Source organism: Megalopta genalis, chromosome 7 (assembly GCF_051020955.1).
Source record: "Megalopta genalis isolate 19385.01 chromosome 7, iyMegGena1_principal, whole genome shotgun sequence".
In the NCBI taxonomy this organism is placed as follows: domain Eukaryota; kingdom Metazoa; phylum Arthropoda; class Insecta; order Hymenoptera; family Halictidae; genus Megalopta; species Megalopta genalis.
In genome coordinates this window covers 12,404,991-12,416,411 of record NC_135019.1, presented here as the reverse complement: position 1 = coordinate 12,416,411, position 11,421 = coordinate 12,404,991, and positions in this window count along the sequence as shown.

Genomic DNA, 11,421 nt, shown 5'->3' with positions numbered 1-11,421 from the left:
TTGACCCTTCGACCGGCCCACTGTTTCGTTTCATCCGTCCACGGAATCCGGCGAGATTAATTAACCGGCCTGCGGACGAGCTAGATCCGATCTACCGTTAATATTTTTCCCGGCGATCCGACGGCCAGATACCGCCAGCCGGCGATCGGGAGCCTGCTTTCGACCATTATACAGCGATTTTGTAATTCTAGCGAATTTCAGGGTTCACGAACTTTTCATGCCCCGACCGCTACAGTTATGCGAATCCTTCTTATCCGCAACGATTCCGCGGACTTTCCCGGATAAAACGATAGATTTGATTGCGCTCGAATCTCCACCCTCCTAAATTAATGGTGGATCGTAATTGTAACAATAATATGGGTATAACAATGACTTTTGAGAATCCAATAGGACTCTCGCTTTCGTTATAACGACATTGACCTCTTCATTGACGATTTTAAGGAATTTAAAAGTCAACTGTATAATGTTATCAAAAGCTATGATGTTTGAGCGTGTATTGTATTATGAAGGGTGTCCCAAAAGTATCGTATTTCCGAGATCCTGAGGGGTTCCTGAGATCATTTGAAGCAACTTTCTCCTTAGCTTCAAATCCATGCCAAATACACGATTTAGCTTCAAATCCATGCGAAATGCAAGATTTAGTTTGAAATCTGGAACATCTGGAACTTCTGGAACTTTTTTGGAAATTCTGAGACTTCTGGTACTTTTCTGGAACTTCTGGTCTTTCTGGACTTTCGGGAACTTCTGGTCTTTCTGGACTTTCTGCAACTTCTGGACTTTCGGGAACTTCTGGTCTTTCTGGACTTTCTGCAACTTCTGGATTTTCGGGAACTTCTGGTCTTTCTGGAATTTCTAAAAGATTTTTCCATTTGATTTACATTGGATTGTATGCTCACTCTCGGCGCCGTCCTATTACTTATTTTACTTTATTTTATTGTTACTTATTAGAGTTCTCGTTTTATTGTTAATATTATTACTGTTGCTATTATTATTATTATTACTATTATTTTATTATTACTGTTGTTATTATTATTATTGTTATTGTTATTATTATTATTATTATTATTATTATGTTGAATTTCTGTAATCTAATGAAATAAATATCTTTTTGCAAAATTACGAACGTTAGAAATATTTTTAACGCGAGAAGCGTTTTCGATTTATCGAAGAATCAATTTATTTAAAAATACACACCGTTGCAGTGGAAAACCCCTCCGATTTCATCGAAAGTAAATTCGAAACGAATAAAACTGTGTTACCAGAAATAAGGAGGCTATCGAACGGGCACAAGTTGATCGCCGTCGAGCCGGAATATTAAGGGCCAGCAATTTCGAACGAAGCTGCGATCGTGTCATCGTCGGGGTCGTCGCCGCGGCGCGCCGGGTCGAAGGTGTCCAGCGTACGTGCTCTTCAATTAACCCTCCCGGTCGTATCGACGGATCCGATCGGATCCCTTGGACAGTCGTGCTTGCAGTTTCGCGGCGCTCTGGCAACGTAGGATGATTCGATACTCTTAAAGCGGCCGTGGGCCGTGCGCCGTCCACGGACCGTGGCCATTTTCCAGTCAGCGATCCGTGCCGCAGAGCCGCTGAATCGCTAAAAGTTCGTCCAATTAGCACGGTTAATCGGTCGCCGACTAGTAACTTCGACGGACGAGTATTTTAATTGTTTCCCATCACGAAACCGAAGCGTGGGTGCGGCTTCTTGAACGACCGCAAGATCGTTTACGCGGCACAGTGGAACGAAATTTTCTTGGACATCGTCGGCCAACCGTCAGAATTTTCTGCTACAGCTTCGTTAAATCTTTAATAAGTGACCGTAGCATTGGAGAACATAAGAAAATGACAGATATACAGGGTGTCCCAAAAATGTCTCGCAATCCGAAAGTAGGGGATTCCTGAGGTCATTTGAAGCAACTTTTCCCTTAGCGAAAATGCAATCCGCGGCTTCGTTTACGAGTTATTAACGAAAAACAGTGACCAATCAGAGGCGAGATCATTTGACGCGAGACGGCCGTGCCAATGAGCGGAACTGGACTCCGCGCACTCGTTGGCACGCCAACTGAGCTGCGATTCGACTGCCTCGACCGCTGGCGCCGTTGGCTCGGCCGCCTCGCGCCAGCTGAGCTGGGATTCGACTACTCAATCGCTGGCGCCGTTGGCTCGGCCACCTCGCGGCAGCTGATCTCGCCTCTCATTGGTCACTGTTTTTCATTAATAACTCGTAAACGAAGTCTCAGAGAAAATTTTCACAAAGGGAAAAGTTGCTTCACATGACCTCAAGAACCTCCCATTTCCGGATTTCGAGACATTTTCGGAACATCCTGTATATGTACATACAATGCTAAGGTTATTTGAAGTAACATTTTCCTTTGCGAAAATGCGATCTGCGGCTTTGTTTACGAGTTATTAACGGAAAACACTGACCAATGAGAGGTGACGGCGCGAAGTTCGAGAGCCCGCAGCACGAGGCTTTGACAGATGATCGGGACTCTTTTTAAGAAAAACGCCGTTCACCTTTACTTTAGAACGTCTGAAGAATATTTACTGATTTTTCGGACCCGAAATAGTAAGTAATTTAAGCGTGACGGCCGTTTTAATTTTCTAGTGTGCATGACACCTTGATATGTCAAGGTTATGTCAAGGTCATGTCAAGGTTATGTCAAGGCCATGTCAAGGTTATGTCAAGGTCATGTCAAGGTTATGTCAAGGTCATGTCAAGGTTATGTGAAGGTCAACATATGAAATTTTTAAGCAAGGTGTACAGTGAATGTTAACAAAGTACGTAAATAATATATTAATTTAAATAATTCCGTGTCCGAACACAATTCAACGAATGATTCGCAAAGCTAATTTAATAAATAATAACAAACGTGTTAAAGGACGTAAGGGATATGTTTGTTAACAGAAATATGAAGAATATTACCAATAACCTTGACATAACCTTCACATGACCTTGATATAACCTTGACATGACCTTTATATAACCTTGACATAACCTTGACATGACCTTGATAAGTCAAGGTTATATAAAGGTCATGTCAAGGTTATATCAAGGTCATGTCAAGGTTATGTCAAGGTCAACATATGAAATTTTTAAGCAAGGTGTACAGTGAAGATTATGAATGATACAGAATGATTCGCAAAGCTAATTTAATAAATAATAATCGTGTTAAAGGACGTAAGGGATATGTTTGTTAGAGAAATATGAAGAGTATTATCAATAATATTTATTTTTCCCCATGTTGCTAACCATAGAAAAGGTAAAAAAAAAAAAATGGTTTAATCGTGATGGTACAGACTTCGCACGTTTTAACTACAGATAACAACTGCTAACGCCGATGATAACGTATGCTAAAAACGTTTGGCTCCGCAACGGAGTCTTCGGAGTTGCGGAACAAATGATAAATGTCTCCGTAGCGGAGCCTTCGGAGCGCTACGGGTTAATGACTTAACGTAGCTGTAGCACAAAACTTCGACGACCAATTTTGGCCGACGAGGTCCAAGAAAATAGATGTTTCGTTCCAGTGCGCGCCATCGTTTCTGTACACTGTAAAAACCAGCCAATCCCGGCCCGTTAATTGCCTGATCACGGTTAATTCAATGCGCGGTCTGCATTTCGTTTCACGGTCCGCCGGAGTCCAGACGGTGACCGGACTTGTTTCGAAAATAACGATGGAAAAATTCCAATTAATCATGGTAATGCGACGTGACGGGCCTCGGTCCTCCGGCGATCGTTGCCGGCGCTGGTCACGCGCGTACTCAGACCCGATGACCCGTTGGATGACATCATAATTCCTTCGCCGGGCACTGCCACAATGCTTTCGGATGACATGAAGGGAACGGGAGTTCCCATCCTCGACAAGGCCGCTCGACGGCGATTGTCGTGCGTCAACTCTGGTACCGCCGTGCCCTAAACGTGACTAATGTACATTGTTTTTTATAGCAATGACAAGATCGGATTTATTCAAATTTTCTACGATTTTTATTATTATAATATGTGCGGCAACGAAGAAGTTCGTAGAAAAATTTCTAACGTAAACATTTCCATGGTATCAGGGATTGTAAAAGAAAAAACGAAATAACCAACGATTTAAAAAGTGAACCTATTTAACAACAGGTGAGAATCAGCTCGACTTTTGCCGCATATACATATATACACGGTATAATCACAGTAATTCTTTGCACACTTTTCAAAGAGACTGCAACAGCCAACCGGTTAGTATTCGTTAATCTACATGTTTCCTTGCGCTTAAAAAAATGCGCGAGTGCCATGAACGCATAAAGATCGGCGCTTTAGACAAGGGAGAAATCATAAAGCGTCTCGAGATTTTCGCAGGGGATCGGAATCATCGGAGTAACAGTTACGTTCGCTGAGGTGGCGGCGTTCGGTGTAATTGCCGCCGCGGTGATTAAGCGGAAACATGCCATTCGGTGGCCATCCACAAATTCGCGACGTCTCGGCGATCGTGACAGTCGACTGGCCACGAAGTGTGGGACCGTGAGATGATGGCCGGACGACGAACGACGAGAAAAACAATGGTGAAGGGCAGGGTAACAATGTCGGCCGCAGCGGCAAACCGTTTTGCCGGGTTTTAAGCCCTAACCGCAATGACTGGCTATTTTTCGGATCATCGGTTATCCCGGCGAAATCGGATACTGTTACTCGGCTCCTGTAACGCTTCCACGGCATTGGGAAATTAATTCTACGGCCGCTGTTTAAGTAGTCGTCGACGTTCCTCGGGATTCGAAAAAATTCGGTTGGATCACATCCATCCGACACCGTGTAATCGTTTTTTTTTTGGAAAAAAAACGTGTTGAAAGTGAATGGAGGTAACCAGCAGGATTAACCTGTTCCTGTCTTGCGATTTGACAAGTTTTCTTGTCGCGCATAGCGAAAGTTCTGTCGGTTCGAAACACAATTGTAGCATAAACAGATTTTGGAGTAAAATTGGGCAAATTTGACTGACGGTAACTTCGCGAAAAATCATCGTAGGATGATGACCTGTTGTTTAAATTAGAGAGCTTGAAACCTCTACTTTAAGATACTGTTTCTTGATTTTGAGTTCGATGCAATCTCGCTACTCTAGCCTTCAAACTGCGAGGCCATGTTTGTGACATTGAAAATGGGTCTTATTGAAAGGGTCGCTTTGAACTGCTGTAACTTCGCGAAAAAAATCGCAGCCACGTTTCTTTTGTTTCAAATTAAAGGGGAAGGATTGAACTTCATTTCGCTGAAAACGGCATCCCCGAGAAAAATTTGTCATAGTCCGTGCACTTCGTCGAACTTGGCAATTTTCAGTGTGACAAACATGGCGTCACATTTAAAGGGTTACAGTGACGAGGGTGCGTTCAACTTCAAATCGGGAAACCGTATCTCAAAGTAGAAGTTTCAAGCTTTAATTTAAAATCAAAATCATCATCCTACAATGATTTTTCGCGAAGTTATCGTTAGTCAAAGTTGGCCAATTTTTATCCAAAATTTGTCTACGCGATAACTTTTTCGAACAGCGTAGATCGAAGGCGAAGAGACACGATCGACGAAATACGGTTAGGTTAATGGAAAAGTTATCGAATTCCGATCAACGTTGAACCGTAGACAATAGCGGGCTAATTGAATTCGATAAATTCCGTTCGCGATCAACCGCGGATGTTCGTCTTCCTGTTCTTCTAGCCTATCGGATTAGGTACGTCGGCGAACGGTATAATTAGCGATTAATCATGAATTAGGCGAGACGAATCGTCGGCCTCGGTAATCGATATCCTTTCGATCAGCCCCGTGCTTACAGGTTTATACGGTCGACAACGAGGTCGAAGGTCGCCGGTACCAGCGTAGTCCCATCTGTTTGTCTTATTTACACATTCGGCCTGATCGAAACACCTCCGTTCGCATTCGATCCGATTCCACCGCGGATTGAAACGGGATCATTGGTACGTTTATTACGATATTTCGTGGTATTTTTACCGGAACATTGTTCCTCGATATTGCAATGATTAATTAGTTGCACGGCATCGCTCCGAACGTACGTATCGTTAGATTTTTCCGTTTCTCCGCATCCTTTACATGTAACGGGAAATGAACCCATAACAGCGGCAATTACCACGCATTTTTCCAAATTCTGATAGCTCAATTGACCTCTATTAGTACGGAGGGAAGTGTAATTATTAATTTTACCGTATGGTGTGGTTCCCACTGCGTTTCATTACTGGACGTTCGTTAACGAGAGGCACAGACACGCGAGATGCTACCGCGATTCGCTCGCTGATACTTGATATTCAAGTTCGACCAACACAAATCAACGAATTTCACACTTAAAGAAAAATGACGAACAGTAATCTTTGCAATACGATCATTATGAGTTAATTTATTATCGTAGGTACCGCTTAGGCCAAAGAAGAATCGTTAACGACCTTCGTCGGCTGCATGAAATTATACGTGCCAGAAGCTTGATTAATTGGCAGAAATTGATCTTTTACGCGATCTTTTTACGAGAACCCTCGATGTCTTTGTTCTTTATAGCAGGATTCGCAATTTCATTGATACTTATACCAACGACATTGACTTCTTCATTAATGACACGAATAAATTAAAGCATCAACCATATGATGTTATCTTGGAGCTAAGATGATGGTTGTTTCGCGTTTCGCTTTGTATATTGTAATCATATCATTACCATGATCATTTTTATTATTAATCTATTATTGTTACTGTTACCATCGTTGTTGCGTTGATATTTTGCAGAAAAATTAGAAGAGCATCCGGGCCCGTTTATGATAAACATATTCAATTAAATCAAAATTAAATTAAGTCAAATTGAAATTTCGAATTGGCTGTTTTACCGTAACCGTAGCGCGATTGGTAAGGGATCCGAGAGGATTTGTTGGCCGGCCGGTCTCAGGCATCGCTAACAGTCGATTAGCAACCGTAAAGTGACACTTCCAAATCCACAAATTTGCTTCAAATCCATGCGAAACACACGATTTAGCTTCAAATCAATGCCAAATACATGATTCAGCTTCAAATCCATGCGAAAAACACGAATTTGCTTCAAATCCGTGCGAATAACACGAATTTGCTTCAAATCCATGCGAAATGCAAGATTTAGTTTGCTATCTGGAACATCTGGAACTTTTTCGGAAATTCTGGAACTTCTGGAATTTCTGGACCTTTTTTGGAAATTTTGGAACTTCTGGAATTTCTGAAACTTCTGAAACTTCTGGAACTTTTCTGGAATTTCTGGAACTTCTGGACCCTTTTCGGAAATTCTGGAACTTCTGGAACTTTTGGTACTTTTCTGGAACTTCTGGAACTTCTGGACAAATCCATGCAAAATGCAAGATTTAGCTTCAAATCAATTCAAAATACATGATTCAGCTTCAAATCCATGCGAAAAACACGAATTTGCTTCAAATCCATGCGAAATGCAAGATTTAGTTTGATATTTGGAACATCTGGAACTTTTTCGGAATGTCTGGAACTTCTGGAATTTCTGAACCTTTCTTGGAAATTTTGGAACTTCTGGAATTTCTGAAACTTCTGAAACTTCTGGAACTTTTCTGGAATTTCTGGAACTTCTGGACCCTTTTCGAAAATTCTGGAACTTCTGGAACTTTTGGTACTTTTCTGGAACTTCTGGAACTTCTGGACAAATCCATGCAAAATGCAAGATTTAGCTTCAAATCAATTCAAAATACATGATTCAGCTTCAAATCCATGCGAAAAACACGAATTTGCTTCAAATCCATGCGAAATGCAAGATTTAGTTTGATATCTGGAACATCTGGAACTTTTTCGGAAATTCTGGAACTTCTGGAATTTCTGGACCTTTTATGGAAATTTTGGAACTTCTGGAATTTCTGAAACTTCTGAAACTTCTGGAACTTTTCTGGAATTTCTGGAACTTCTGGACCCTTTTTGGAAATTCTGGAACTTCTGGAACTTTTGGTACTTTTCTGGAACTTCTGGAACTTCTGGACAAATCCATGCAAAATGCAAGATTTAGCTTCAAATCAATTCAAAATACATGATTCAGCTTCAAATCCATGCGAAAAACACGAATTTGCTTCAAATCCGTGCGAATAACACGAATTTGCTTCAAATCCATGCGAAATGCAAGATTTAGTTTGATATCTGGAACATCTGGAACTTTTTCGGAATGTCTGGAACTTCTGGAATTTCTGAACCTTTTTTGGAAATTTTGGAACTTCTGGAATTTCTGAAACTTCTGAAACTTCTGGAACTTTTCTGGAATTTCTGGAACTTCTGGACCCTTTTTGGAAATTCTGGAACTTCTGGAACTTTTGGTACTTTTCTGGAACTTCTGGAACTTCTGGACAAATCCATGCAAAATGCAAGATTTAGCTTCAAATCAATTCAAAATACATGATTCAGCTTCAAATCCATGCGAAAAACACGAATTTGCTTCAAATCCGTGCGAATAACACGAATTTGCTTCAAATCCATGCGAAATGCAAGATTTAGTTTGATATCTGGAACATCTGAAACTTTTTCGGAAATTCTGGAACTTCTGGAATTTCTGGACCTTTTTTGGAAATTTTGGAACTTCTGGAATTTCTGAAACTTCTGAAACTTCTGGAACTTTTCTGGAATTTCTGGAACTTCTAGACCCTTTTTGGAAATTCTGGAACTTCTGGAACTTTTGGTACTTTTCTGGAACTTCTGGACAAATCCATGCAAAATGCAAGATTTAGCTTCAAATCAATTCAAAATACACGATTTAGCTTCAACCACAAACAAAACACACGATTTAGCTACAAACACAAGCAAAGCACGCGATTTAGCTTCAAATTCATACCAAGTACACACGATTTAGCTTCAAATCCACGCGAGATGCAAGATTTGGTTTGAAATCTGGAACATCTGGAACTTCTGGCACTTTTCTGAAACTTCTGGAACTTTTCTGGAACTTCTGGACAACCAAATCAAAATTAAAATCAATCAAATTGAAATCTCGAATTGGCCGTTTTACCGTAACCGTGGCTTAATTAGTAAGTGATCCGAGAGGATTTGTTGGCCGGCCGGTCTCGGGCATGGCTAACAGCCGATTAGCAAGCGTAAAGTGACACTTCCTCGTAAACTCCCATTCCCGGGCGACATTAATGCATTCCAGCAATTAAAATCGTACTCGTCCAGTCCGCGAAAGAGAAACGGGATCGGTCTCGAAGGGTCGAGCGTTCGCCGGGAGCAACGACCCCGGCAACCTTGAACCAATTATGCACGCTAATTATTTCGCGGGATGCTCGTTTTGCATTCAGACGGGGTTACCACGTCGGCGGTTGTTCTGCTAAGCGCTGCTGACAGCCTCGTAAATTTCAACGGTCATACCTCAACGAGGTGCAATAGAAAATAGAACGAAGTATGTATTAATAACAAGAGGAGTGGTCCGAGTTAATTATCGCGGTCGTGCAGAGCATTTTTGATACGGCGATATCTTCCCATGACTTCGATCCAGTCTCTATGCACTGGAAACATCTCTCTCTCTCTCTCTCTCTTTCTTTCTTTATTTCTCTATTTGTCTTTCGGTGCTGTAAAACACGGACCAGCAAATCGGTGGAAAGAGGAGCAACGAAGCAGCCAGGAATAAAATGGACGCGGTCCTCGGAATGTTTGCCGACGCGACGGGAGAAAATAAATATTAAGCGGTCGCTAAACTCGTTGACGCTCGGGACAATTAACCTGCACGGCTGCTGGACGCTATCTGAATCTAGCCGGCCGACAAAGACCTAAAACTGGTATAACAGTCCTTTCTTCTCACGCTCGTATTCCGCGGAATCGGAATTTCGTCCGACTCGTTCGCAGCTTCGGAAAAGTTTGCTTCGTAATCGAGTTCCCAGGTTCGCTGTAAATTCTCTGTCGCATGAATTAACCAGTTAGCCGTGTTTGACGAGTACACTCGTCACGGAGAAGTGGCAGTATTTTATGTCAGGAGGAGTATGCTCGTCGCGCGTAAAAAGTAGCGACCATTGGCTATTTAAATTGTAATTTTAGTGGAAACAAAAACATATTCCGGAATTTCAAGATGTTTAGAATATTTTCAGGCCAGACTAGAGAATAAAACGAACTGGTATAAAAATTATGAACAATTTGAGATGAACTCGCGCGTCCCCGTATGCACTGGCTGAAACAGCTTATCGGTTCGCATAACGAATTTATTCATGTGTCACTCTACAGCAATTTGAATTTTTAACTTTTATAAGTATTTGATTTTTCCCGCGTTTCTAGTAAGTAAATATTTGCAATGACATTGCTAATTTTATCAAATAAAACCGTCTTTTTGATCTGATATTTTAACAGCGACATTTACTCTGTGTTCGACGAGTATACGCGTCATCGCTTGATTCTCGCGATGCATATAGGGTGTCCCAAAAATGTCTCGCAATCCGAAAGTGGCGGGTTCCTCAGGTTATTTACAAATTTACAAAAATTTTCTTCGAGGCACCGTTAACGAATTTAACGAAAAACAGTGACCAATAAGAATCGCGTACGGCTGACGCGAGGCGGCCCAGCCAACCAGCGCACGAAACCGAGTTCCGCTCATTGGCTCGGTCGCCTCGCGCCAGTTGAGCTGGGGATTCGACCGCCTCGACCGCTGGCGCCGTTGGCTCGGCCACCTCGCGGCAGCTGATCTCGCCTCTCATTGGTCACTGTTTTTCGTTAATAACTCGTTAACGGTGCCTCGGAGAAAATTTTTGTAAAGAAAGAAGTTGCTTCAAATGACTTGAGGAACCCGCCACTTTCGGATTGTGAGACATTTTTGGGACACCCTGTATAGGTGCACGCTCTAAAAAAATGGGCGCCACAACTAACTGTGGTTAAAAGGGCAACGTTTCACGCGTTCCACAATTTCCTCCGAAAATTTGACAGTCAAATTCGTTCGGAGCGACGCCGCAGAATTCGAAACGCGACCGCGTTATCCAGATTGAACAGCTCGATAACTAATTCACCGATCAATTTCAAACGAAACCGACTCCAATCGCGACAAGTTTATCCGGGCACCGTGTCGGCGATATTGACGTTGCTTCGCGCTTCTAACCAGTTGTCGATGATTTACGGCTTTCCATGCAGGAAGATCGTTTTTCTGAACACGTCGACTGCCGCGTCACCCGTATTCGGGTGACAGCAAAAATTTTCATCAGGCTGCGTCACCCGAATTAAGTGGCTGATTTGACTGTTTACAAAGGATTTCCGAAAATATTTGGACAAATATTCTACAGGAAGCAATGAAACTATTGAATTCTTATAAAAATGGTTCATTGAACAAAATTATTCGCAGTGTGTAACATTAAAACATTTGCTGCAAAGTTGTGGTTGATTAGGACAGCTTGAACAAAAAGTTGTTGGTTTTTTCAGATTTGCTCGTGCCTCTGATCGGTCCATTTCGTATCTTTTATCGAGCTTTTA